A 13,617-nucleotide genomic window follows, 5' to 3' on the forward strand; every position below is an offset into this window, starting at 1 on the left:
ATTTAATCTAGTAGTTAACCTGGAGCACAGGTTTGATCTGAGCAATAGAGTCACAATAAATGATACAGAATAAAGGAATTAATAGAGACTCGACGTTGAGCTTACACAACTGAGGGGTAGTCTACTTAACTCTATGACCCCTGTGTCTGGTAAGTTCCTAAAGTTGCTAATGGTCAACTGGGCTCTGGAAAGAATAACTGCTCACAAAGTAAAAAAGAACAAGGATAATTGGAACCAAGGAGGGCAAGGTGAAACTTGCATCTCTGTCAGAACCTTCCACCTGAATGCTACGGGTGATTTGTAGGAGACGCTGACACCATAAGCTAGAGTAACACATTTTCCTGGCTCAGGAATTGGAGAAAGTAAAAGAGGAGATCTTAGAAAAGTGAAGTTTCATAACAACAGGAAGAGCAAACAGATCACAGGTGACAAATGGGAGCTGCCAAAGAGCATGTCCCGGACACTGACCTTCGGAACACAGGATGGCCTGTGGCTGCCCCTCTGCCTTCCAAACCCGGAGCAAAATTTTCATCAGGGCTTAACACAAAATCATGGAGAAAAGAGAATTCTGGGAGGTATAATTCCATCTTGCCAAATTGACATAGTTCATACTGAGAAAGGTTAAATTACATGCTGAAAATTAGATATTTTAAGAGAATTTTTAAAAGAGCCAGTTCTGAAATCCAGATTCCCAGAGTGTCAGCCCAGTACTGGTACAGAGACAGCCTGCCAAAGCTATCCGTTCAAGACATAGTCCCTAAAATAAACACGACAGTTTCCTACAATGTTTCACGTTAGGGTGCTTTCCAAATAAAATGTTTTCAAAAGTCTATAATGAAGAATTATGGATATGGGCTCTGACTGTTCACAGGATCATTAGAAACAAAAATAGTTTGAATCAGACTGCAGGTAACTCACCAATATCAATATACAAACAGTAGACCAGCCAGGATTTTTCCAAAGCCTCACTTTTTATTGCTCTCTACTTCATTCATTTATATTTCAAACTTTTGCAAAAACCTAGCTCAAATAAATGTCACAAGAAACCATAAAAAACATACTCCTTCATGCAAACAATTTTGTATTTTATTGACACAGACTTAATTAAGGAATCTGTAGCACCAAAATATATTTCTTCTTTTGAAAATTTTATTTAATTGAGAATGCTTAAGTCTGACATTTAGCTTTGTTTTGAATGGCAAATAATATAGAAACTTATCTGAGCCATTACTTGTGTTTCTTTACTGTATGTATAAGCAGAAATAATAAAAGCCTGATAAAATTTTATCTATAAATTTATTCTCAAAATAACCCTCAATGTTAACATAATTTGCAGATATAAGAAAAATTCCCTCATATAGCTGCGAGGAAATTTGACCTATTTTGAATATAATGAGAATGGATTTTTATCCTTTATGATATTGAAATAGCTGCCAATGAAAATTCTGTACCCAACAGCTGAAGGTTCTCATCATCAAATCCAATAACAGATATGTCTAAACATTAGCATTCAGATCATTTTTCTCCAACAATTAAGTATGCAGTTAAATTAATATGGTTCTCACTGAGATAATGGAAACCTCTTTAAAGAATGACTGTAATAAAATATGTATTATACCTTTTCAGCAAAAGAGTACCTATATGCAAAATATAGATTTTACCTATAATTCTAAATGATTCCACAAAGCAATTAGATTTTGATAAACACTCTGTTTCTATGTCATTTTTGCTTCTATTTTTTTAATATTTTTATTTTATTTTTATAATATTTTTATTTTCATAATATTTTAATTTTTATTTTTTTGAGACAGAATCTCACTATGTTACCCTCAGTACAGTACCATGGCATCACAGCTCGCAGCAACCTCAAATTTTTGGGCTTAAGTGATTCTCTTGCCTCAGCCTCCCCAGTAGCTGGGACTATAGGCAACCGCCACAATGCCTGGCTATTTTTTGGTCGTAGTTGTCATTATTTGGCAAGCCTGGACCGGGTTCGAATGTGCCTGCCCCAGTATATATGGGTGGTGCCCTAGCCTCTGAGCTATAGGCATTAAGCCTCTATTATTTATTTTTAAAACACAATTATGGCATTCGGTTTACATAAACTCTGTTATAACATAATGCTTTTCCTTAAAAGTATAGTCCCTTGGGGAAGATCACTGATTACTGAGTATTTAAAGTACACCTTTTACCACGTCAGAAAAATTACCACAAATTCTTATTTATATTTTTAACTAAACTAATGAAGTACTTTTTATTATTACGTTTATATATGAAGAAAGTTAAATGTTTTAGAAGTTAAATAATTTGCAAAACATTTCACAGCTGACGAGAAGGAGTGTTGCAGTATAAAATCAGAAGACACTGCCTCAAAAGCAATACATCTAAAAAAGCACTTTGGGAAATTCAGAAAGATAGTGTAGGGATTAAGGAAGGCTATTTATATTAAAACATTAGCATGAGGTTGTGATTCCCTCATTAAAAACAAGCCATCACACTTCAATCAGGTATTACGTTTATTTATTTATTTTTAAAAGTTTGATATTCTTAAGACAGCAACTGCAAAACATTGATAGAAGTAGTGCAGTGTAGAAAGAAATAGAATTCACGGGCATAGAAGGTCAGCATAAAATGAAGATGATATGCTGACGGAAAAACAAGACATTGATTCCCCAGTATGAATGAGGAACAATCACAATGGAAATCCAATCTACTCAAATAGTAACAAGAGAAAGAGGCACCAAGTGAAATGTGCAAATGCCCCTGTAGGCTTTCTGAGGAATTGCTGCATGACACCATTGCCATTATTATGATAAGAATTATTATTATTGACTTACTTGGGATAGTTTTCTTTTAATTGCTCCAAAATCACAGCATTTATAGGTGTTTGGCTTATCGAGAGTAAGGATCTAACAAATTGGTCTTCCTAAAGATAAAACTATTGACTCTGAAATGAAAATAAAAAATCTGAGGATTCCAAAAGGAAAGGAAAGCAGGCAAACTTTACTGGAGATTTGAAACACTGAGGAAATGATCTGTAAAGATGAAGTTTCCTGTTTGTTGGTTTGTTCTTAGAGCACCAACAAACATCGATAGCATGGAATAGCCAACATTAAAAAAGAAAGTTTTATTTATGTCAGGTTGAAAAAACCAAGGACAGAATCCTGGGACAATCAGGGCAACAGGAGAATGGGAAGCAACCCTGCAAAGGAGAGAGTCAGAGAATGGACATCACAAGTCATGTAAGTGAATAGGGTACTGGCCCCAGATACCGAGGGTGGTGAGTTCGAAACCCGCCCCGGCCAACTGCAACAACAACAAAAAAAAAAACATAGCCGAGTGTTGTGCTGGGCACCTGTAGTCCCAACTACTCAGCAGGCTGAGGGAAGAGAATGGCCTAAGCCCAAGAGCTGGAGGTTGCTGTGAGCTATGACGCCATAGCACTCTACTGAGGGTGACAAAGTGAGAATCTGTCTCTTTAAAAAAAAAAATGCTATAACTGTTTTGGAAAAGCCTTTGGCAGTTTCTTAAAAAGATAAACACACTTTCCTAACAACCAGACATTCCACATTCTACTTTAGGTACACCTATGAGAAACAGAAATATATCTCTTGTTCAGGAATGTTTATGACATTTATTATAAGCAGACCGCAAATTGTAAACTTTCCAAATGTTCATCAATGGAAAGAAAGATAAACAAAATGTGGGGCATTTTGACTAAAATATTACTCAGTGATAGAAAAAAAACTGATTATTTATATGTGCATGGATTCACACAGCTTGGATGAATCTTAATATAATAGTGTTAAGTGAGACAACTCAAGCACAAAGGGTACATAATGTATGATTTCATTATTCTAAAATTCTAAAGAGTGAAACCTAACCTACAGCGACAGAAACCAAAGAAGTGGTTGTCTGGGGCAGGAGCAGAGGGAGGGACAGACGCAAGGGGACTGGAGGATTGCTTTGAGGGTGATGTTAACACTCTATACCTTAACGGAGGAGGGGTGTTTCACAAATGAAAACAACTGAACGTCATTAAATGATTTACTTTAGTGGACAAAACCTAGTGTACGTAAATTATATCACTGTAAATTGAAAAAATAGCTTATAAATATAAATGAAAATGCTCAAAGCCCCCCAAATCATTCAGTTTCTTAAAGAACTGAACTGGATGAAAACCAGTAGAACCTTTGTTAGCTGACACCCAAGGGACTGCAACAAACTAGTTAACTTAAGGAGCTAGGTGTACTGTACTGATACACACAGGTAGTGGCTGTCTGGTCCATGAAAATTAGGTCAACTTAAGGAGGTGGTCAATGCAGAGAAATGGTCAACCATGAGGTTCTGCCATATATCTTTTCATGTCCTACCATTCAATTAGTGAAAGAACTTCAAACATCTTTGTGTGTCTACTTACCCCAAAGGTTTCACAACGGAACCCTGATAGAGCAAGCCAAAGACCCCCCAAATGCTCTGAGTTACTTCAATGGAAGATATTCCTTTTTAATTGCAGGAAATGAAACAATACAATGTAATGGATACATTTTGTGATTTATTTCTCATTAGCAGGAGGATAGCTGAGGATCTAAAGGGTTTAAGTGACCACTGTATTCCTCAAAAATGAACTTTAAGGCCTAAACTCTACTGCTAGAAAAGGACAAAAGCAAAAAATGTCAATAAATTAAAGAATAAAACTCTAAAATTAACCACTGAAACAGTTTATGTTGCAATTATGTAGCCACTATATTTTTATAGAGTATGTTTAAATTAATTATACAGGATATAAATCTCTGAACCCAGAGAAGGGCACATTAGAGGACTTAAAAAATCCTTTCAACACATAAACCTGCATCCCAGTGAGAAAATTGCTCATTATTTCACTTTTACAAAAAAAATTTTTTTCCCTGCCTTGATCGCTATCTTCTTTCTTTTACCATGGATCATTTATTGCTGATATTTGAAAAGGTATGAACCTGCTCTGTGAACAAGCTCAACGGTAGCAACGAGGCACTATTGTCTTCTTACTCTGGAGGTTGGTGATCTATTTTTTGGTTCTAAACCCCTGCTACTTCCTAAGCTGTTCAATTGTCAAAAAATAATCCTTTGCTGTACTCCAGGACAGAGTACCTATGTCTCATGGTGAATCATTTGAAAATTACAAAAAAAAAAAAAAAGAAAGAAAAACTCATCATAAGAAACAGAAAATGAGGAGTTTCTCTAATATAAATGTATATATATATGTGTGTAATTTTATAAGAACTCAGTTTTTAAATTTTTTCATCTGTGTAAATAAATAAAACATACAGAGTGAAGCAGTAGACTTTTTGTTAAAATGTCATTAGTGGTATGATTTACATTAATAACATCAATAGGTATGTTTAATTAATATAATGACTAACATATATTTCATATATATGCATTTATGTATGACATATGTTATGCATTATGCTATAAATATTTACTAAAGTAGGCTTCACATGATAGTGTGATACAAGAAAAACTTTTTTTTTAATTTAAGCAATCCAACTTTAAAACACACACGGATAATAATGTCCTAGTTAACAAAAATCTATGTGTAAGTAATGTGAATCATGCTAGAATAAATATTCCTTTCTTCCATAGAAAAAGAGGCTAATTTCACATAAATCACAAACATAGTGTGTTCAGTTTGAAAGATGGAGAAAATTTAGACCACCTGAATCCAGGAAGTTCTCTTGTGGTAGACACACTTCCATTATAATCCCACTAAGCTGATAAAAGAATAAAGCCCAGTGGTTGAGAGAACCAAATATGAAATCACATGTTTATTAGATATGAGACCCTGAGCAAGTAGCTTTACTTCCCTTAACCTCAGTTTCTTCATCAATAAGAAAGAAATAATAATATGTACTTCATGGGCTTTCTGCAAGGATTCAGTAACATTATGTTTGAAAACATCTAGCAGAGTGACTACCCTGTAGAAATATTCAATAAACAATGGTTTCTACTCCAAAATTTGCTCTTGCTATAAAATTCTGAGTTTGCCCTAATCCTCACTCTATAGAAAATTTGCAGCTCAGTGTCAGAAAGGATATTCTGAAGCAGCTCCTTTGACTAATAAAGAACAATTTGTAGCATTATATAACCCACTCAAGACAAAACCGTTTGCAAAGAAAACAGATAATTATGCTCAAAATGAGGAGCTTTTGTTTTACATTTGAACAATATTTTTGAATTTTTACGCTATTTTATTTTATTTGAATAATTAGGGACAAAATTAAATTTAGCATAAGTTATGTTCCCTGATCTAGGTCCATTTTCAGAATGTCCTTCTATGAATTTCATCAAGCAGAACTACAATTTCACAGCACTCGTTCCAAAACAGGCTGATGAATTCCACTTAACGTAAAAGTTTGGTAGTTTAAAAAGTTTCGTAGTTGAGAGGCAGGAAGAGATGAGAAAAAGGTATAAATCATATCATAAAATAGTAATTAGCTTTCTACACACAAACAAGAAAATGGGATGAGAAACTCTTGGGAAAATCTTCTTGATGAGTATTTAGAAACAGAAAACCCACAGAATGATTATTTCTTCCCATGAGAAACTGAAATGATTCAATCCACGGAAAAGTAGATATTTATCTCAAGAACAAAATACTTTAAGTGTCTGAAAATCCCCCAATAAAGTCTCTTTGATGAGAAACCATGTTTATTCTTTTATACGCATCTAAAAAATATTTGAGATATGGGCGGTGCCTGAGGCTCAAAGGAGTAGGGCGCCGGCCCCACATACTGGAGGTGGCAGATTCAAACCCAGCCCTGGCCAAAAACTGCAAAAAAAAAAAAAAATCAAAAAAAAAAAAAAAATAGGGGCATGGTACTTCAGGGAGAAAAATAAGTAAAAATAAGAGGTCACCATGGGCCTTTCCTTTGGCCTTAACACAAATAAAAATAGGGATCAATACTTCCTCCTCATCACAGCATTTGCTAAGTAAGCCATCACCAAATGCCATGAAGCACAAGTTTGTAGGGCCGGAGTGTATTTGGACTATGAAGAGTTGTGAAAATGAAAGTGATAGTTGACTAACTCTTAGCATGAACTGCCTATGTCTCATTAAAACTTTTAATTGCCTTAAGACAATCAAAATAAGTATCTCATGCAGGGGAGAGGCATTTTCAAATAGGGTAGATGTAGTCTTTCTTAAGTCAAAGAGAAAAAGACTAACAACCTCTTTTGAAGCAAAAAAGAATATAAACAGGTAATTCATAAAAGAAACACAATACAGATGGCCAATAAACCCGAAAAGAGGTTCAGTCTCAATCTGTTCAAGGAAGTACAAGTTAACATAGCAACAGCATATAATATTTGCCAGTCAATACGCAAAAAAAATTAGAAGTAGTTATTGATAACATCAAAGACTTTTAATAATATGGGTAAATGACCAGTGTCTTTCAGGGATGTTAAACATATCATTTGTTGAAGACTTTTGAGAAAACATTTTGTAGTAGCTATCAAAATTTCAAATCAAATATATCACAATGTTGACCCATCATTCCCATTTTTAAAAAACTATCTATAGATTCACATCTCAAACAGCCATAAATGTGTCTATGCCCAAGTTATCCATTAGCTAATCACAGTGAACTATGGGGAATGAGATGGGTCATCTTGCAATAATTACTTGTAACTTGTCTACATGCAGGAACAGTTCTAAGTTAGAGAGATAATAGGAGAGTACTTTTTAAAATATGTTTAATTGGCTCAGCACCTGTGGCTCAAATGGTTAAGGTGCCAGCCACATACACTTAAGGTGGTGGGTTCATATCCAGCCGGGGCCTGCCAAACAACAACAACAGCTGCAACCAAAAAATAGCCAGGTATTGTGGCAGGGCACCTGTGGTCCCAGCTACTTGGGAGGATGAGGCAGGAGACTCACTTGAGCCCAGGAGTTGAGGTTGCTGTGAGCTGTGATGCCATGGCACTCTATCCAGCCGGGGCCTGCCAAACAGCAACAACAGCTGCAACCAAAAAATAGCCAGGTGTTGTGGCGGGCACCTGTGGTCCCAGGTACTTGGGAGGATGAGGCAGGAGACTCGCTTGAGCCCAGGAGTTGAGGTTGCTGTGAGCTGTGATGCCATGGCACTCTACTCAAGGGGACAGCTTGAGGCTCTGTCTCAAAAAAAATAATAAACAAATAAAATAAAATATGTTTAAGGGTAGTGCTTATCCCAGGAAAAATAAATGCTTGTTCTTTACAGTTAATATTATCACTAGTTGTATACCCTTATGAATAATTTCTGGAAAATCTCTTTATTTGAGAGAAGGACGTATTTCTGTTATTACCCCTGGAAACTCTCCCACTTTTGCCATACACAAAGTGTCTTTGAACTATCCTGAGAATCTTTCCTTAAGTTACATCATGCATCTTGAATTGCATAAGCGTAACTGCAATCTCTTGGTATTGATCACATAGGACACATGTGTCTAGCACAGTCTTCTAGGGTTATGTCTGAAGTAAGACTACCCAATAATGCCAAATTCTGATGGCTAAACTGATTAGGAGTAGGTAGGACGAACAGATAATACTGAAATGGCAGATGAATCTAGATTTTCTTTGCGAGAAACCATATAATCCTGGTGGTTAATATCAGTGAAGGAGAGATTTAGTAGTGAGTCCCCTCATCCTCAGCTCCAGATGGTTTGATACACATGATGGAAACAAACCACAGTGTGAAGAGTCTTTATTTATTAACTCTGTTACTTATATCATGAGAAAAATTGGGAGAGTACAGGTAGCCTATACCTCCCAAATGGAGCTGTGCCATATTTTTTTTCTTCTTTGGATAACTCTGTAAATGAGTATGTTCCCTGTTCTTTTCATTTCACTCAAGGTATGACAGCCTGAACAGACGAATATAGACCCTGTGTGTTTTTAGAACAAGAAGGTCAAAAAGTATTGAAATCTGAATCCACATTTTTGTTTAACGTGAAGGTAGGTTTAACATGATCTTCTGGAAGTTTCTTGCTCTGCACTTACTTCTAGAGAAAAAAATGCTCACTTCATCCATGGAAATACCATGTGAGTGGTGAATGCTCTTAAATTTAGACCTGCTGTTTTTCTTGACAATTGTTTTGTGCTTGCTTTGGCAGCACATATACTAAAATTGGAACGACAATTGTTTTAACTCCATAAATGAGTTTTTACGTTATTTTCCTATACAAAAAGTTGGTTGTGGTAAAGGATCTAAGTAGTTGAAGTCTAGCTAAGTGATTCAATACTTTGAAAATCAGTCTCAGCAAGTGATAAAAAAATTTAATTGGATTCAGGGAGCAAAGTTACACAAAGGGAAACAGTTGGGGATCTAAATTTCATAGCCCTTGGCAGACTGTTAAGAGAATTCATATTTATTTAAAGAAGATAAGCTGGGTGCAGTGACTCATGCCTGTAATCCTGGCACTCTAGGAGGCTGAAGCAGGATTGCTTGAGCTCAGGAGTTCAAGACCAGCCTGAGAATGAATGAGAACCTCATCTCTATTAAAAATATAAAAACTAGCCTGGCATGGAGCCACATTCCTGTAGTCCCAGCTACTTGGGACACTGAGGCAAGAGGATCACTTGAGCCCAGGGGTTTGACGTTGCTGTGAGCTATGATCAAAACACCACAGCACTCCACCCAGAACAGCAGGATAAAATTCTATCTTAAAATAATAATAACAATAATTATACATATATATATATATATATATATATATAAAGGAAGAAAGAAAAACCTTTCCTAGGATAGTTTTAGTTCCTATTCTTTTATTTTGCTATATACTGATAATAATCAGAAGGTCACTTTATGTACTTTCCCTCTGCTAATTTTTGTAAAACGTTGTCTTCAGCATCCTCACTGCTGACCAGTGTTAACCTGAGCTCACAGGCTCCCACAGCTCCACTCCAAGTTGAATAGCATGTGGATGGTGGTCAATATATTGGCATTGATACTGCAGAAGGGAAGAAGGTGAGTCTGAATAGTTTCCAGCTCTTGCATGTAAGAATGCTTCTGTTCTGGCCCCACTTATGCTACACCAATATTCGGGGGGGGGGGGGTTAAATGTTGAATATTAAAATTTAAAAATAAATTAGGGCTTCTGGTTTTAATTTTTCACATGAAAACCTTGGAAATGGCTATTGCACCCTAACAAAAAGTAAGAAACTGAGTAAGCTAAAATATGGAGAACTCTTCATGTATCTATGACAGACATGAGGTCACAGCAAACTGCTGCTGCCAAAATTAGTAAGACCGTCAGATACACAGAAACATAATTTAACAGAGCAGAAACTCACAAGCTAAACCTACTTGGGAATCAGTGTTCAGGTAGGAAATATGAAGTATGAGTGACAAATCACAGGAGGCTCAAGGTGGATAATCTCTAAGAGTACCCAGGTATGGGAAAGGATCAGTTTCACATATGTTAACTCTAGTGGCTTGACCCCGTTCTCACAGCGCTCTCAGAAGCTGAGAATTCTCTTAGCTTCTGGCAAAGGGAAAAAAACTATAGTAAAACCTCTGCCAGCTGACTATTCATGGGACTACAACTATCTGGTCAAAATAAAGAGGTTTTCAACAACACCAGGTCTACTGTACTGATGCATAAATGTGATACATGTCCAGTGTTATGAAAGCAGGTCAACTTAAGGAGGAGGTCAAAGTAGGCAGGTGGTCAATAAGGAAGGTTCTACCGTATTTTGAAAAACACCAGAGCACTTACTTAGAGCCTTTTCTTTCACCCAATGCGTCATGTCTCATTATGTCTGGCTATCAAACAAAAAATTAGAAGGCATATCAAAAGGAAAAAAAAAAAAACATTTGGAAGAAATAGACCCAGGATCACAACCAGATATGGCAGAGATATTGGAATCATCAGCCTGGGATTGAAAACAATGTCCTTTGGATGATAAGGGGTTTAATGCATAAAGTAGACAGCATGTGAGAACAGATAGGCAATTTAAAGAAAGATATGCAAATCCTAAGAAGAAAACAAAAAAAAAGTGCTAAAAATCAAAAATCCTGTAACAGAAATTATAAGTGTCTTTGACAAGCTTAATATACTGGACAAAGCTGAGAAAAAAAAATAAAACTCAAACTCCAGAACTGAAAAGTAAAAATAACGAAGACTAAAACCAGAAAAAAACAAATTAAAAAAAAGACCAGAACATAATAGGAATACCAAAAGAAGAAAAGGGAGAAAAAGAAACAGAAAAAAATATTTGAAACAATAATAATTGAGAATGTCCACAATTAAATGTTAGTCTCCAACCAAAGATCCAAGAATCTCAGAATACACCAAGCAGGATAAAAGCATACACAAATAAAAAATAACAACAACAACAACAAAAAGAACCCCACACGTAACTACACGTAAGCATGTTATTATCAGGCTATGAAAAACCAAAGATAAGGAAAAATCCTGAAAAAAAGCAGATAAAAAAGATGTGATACCTCCAGAGGAAAAAAGATGAGTGATCCAATTTCTCTGCAGAAACCATGTAACACAAAACATAGTAAAGTAAAATATTTAAAGGGTTGAGGGAAAAATGAATAAATACAAAACAGAAAACACAAACCTAGACTTTCTTACCCTAGAAAATTATCTTTCAAAAGTGAAAGCAAAATGAAGACTTTCTCAAATGAGCAAAAATGGATGGTGTTTGTTGGCAATATATCAGCAATTAAAAGTTAAAATTTGTTTAGAGAGAAGAAAAATAATATAGGTGAGAAATATGAATCTACATAAAGAAAAGAAGATTACTGAAGAAGGAGTATGTAAAGGTCAAATTTATAAAAAAATTCTAATTTCCGTTTAATCTAACAGATAAGAGTTTGTTCAAAATAACAATAGCAATAATTTATTCAAAGCTATATGTCTATTTAAATATATGCTTATATATAAGAAAAATGAATGGCAATAATGATACAAGGGATGGGAGGGAGAATTTTGGATTACGTTGTCATTATAAGCTGCTCATAGTACCTGTGAGGCAGAATAGTGATATCTGAAAGTAAACTTGGGTGAGTTGTAAATTTGTATTGCAATTTTGGGGGCAACCACCAAAATAAGTATAACTGATATACTAACAAAGAATGGGAAATGGAATTATATAAAATGTGCAATTAAAACCACAGGTGAAAAATAAGTAAAAGACAAAAAGAAGGAACTTAAGAACAAGGACAACATACAGAAAAAGAAACAAGAATGGTAGACATTAATCCAACCATGTTAATCCTGAATCTACTCTTTAAAAGTAAGTTTTTGTTGTTATTGTTGTTGTGGATTCATTGAGGTTACAAGATGTGTTACACACTGAGACTCCCCTTCCTTCCCTCTCTCTGCTCTCCCCTTTCCCCACCCCCACTGTGTCACTAACTGTCATTAATTATCCTCATATCAAAATTGAATACATAGGATTCATGCTTCTTCATTCTTATGATGCTTTACTAAGAATAATGTGTTCCACTTGCATCCAGGGTAATACAAATACTGTAAAGTCTCCATTTTTTTAAAGGTTGAATAGTATTCCATGGTATACATATAACATAGCTTATTAGTCCGTTTCTGGGTTGCGGGCATTTAGGCTGTTTCTACATTTTGGTAATTGTGAATTGAGCTGCGATAGACAGTCTAGTGCAAGTGTCCTTATGGTAAAAGTTTTTGTTTTGTTTTTTTTCTTCTGGATAGATGCAGAAGAAAAAATCCTGATTGCAGGATCAAACAGAGATCTAGCTTGAATTATTTAAGGTTTCTCCATAATTCCTTCCAAAAATGTTGTATTAGCTTACAGTCCCACCAGCAGTGTAAAAGTGAAAAGTGTTCCTTTCTCTCCACATCTGCTCCAGCATGTGCTGTTTGAGATTTTGTGATGTGGGTCATTCTCGCTGGGGTTAGATGATATCTAAGGGTGGTTTTGATTTACATTTCTCTTATAATTAAGGATGATGAGCATTTTTTCATATGTTTGCTAGCCATTTGTCTGTCTTCTTGAAAGAAGTTTCTGTTCATTTCTCTTGCCCATTGATCTATGGGATTGTTGGTTTTTTCATGTAGATTAATTTAAGTTCTCTATAGATCCTAGTTATTAAGCTTTTGTTTGATTCAAAATTTGCAAATATCCTTTCCCATAGTTTAGGTTGTCTATTTGCTTTGGTTGTTGTCTCCTTAGCTGTACAGAAGCTTTTCAGTTTAATTAAATCCTATTTGTTTATTTTGGTTGTTATTGCAATTGCCATGGGAGTCTTCATAAAGTCTTTTCCCAGGCTGATATTGTCTAGTGTTTTTCCTATGCTTTCTTTGAGGATTTTTATCATTTCATGTCTTAAATTTAAGTCCTTTATCCATCTTGAATCAATTTTTGTCAGTGGAGAAAGATGTGGGTCCAGTTGCAGTCTTTTACATGTGGATATCTATTCTCCCAGCATCATTTATTGAATAAGGAGTCTTTCCCCCAAGGTATATTCTTGTTTGGTTTATCAAAGACTAGGTGGTTGTAAGTTGTTAGTTTCATTTCCTAGTTTTCTATTTGATTCCAAATGTCTATGTCTCTATTTTTGTGCCAGTACCATGCTGTCTTGACCACTATGGCCTTGTAGTACA

The sequence above is a fragment of the Otolemur garnettii genome, unplaced genomic scaffold (genome assembly GCF_000181295.1).
Source record: "Otolemur garnettii isolate 467f Iridium unplaced genomic scaffold, OtoGar3 scaffold00010, whole genome shotgun sequence".
Taxonomy (NCBI): domain Eukaryota; kingdom Metazoa; phylum Chordata; class Mammalia; order Primates; family Galagidae; genus Otolemur; species Otolemur garnettii.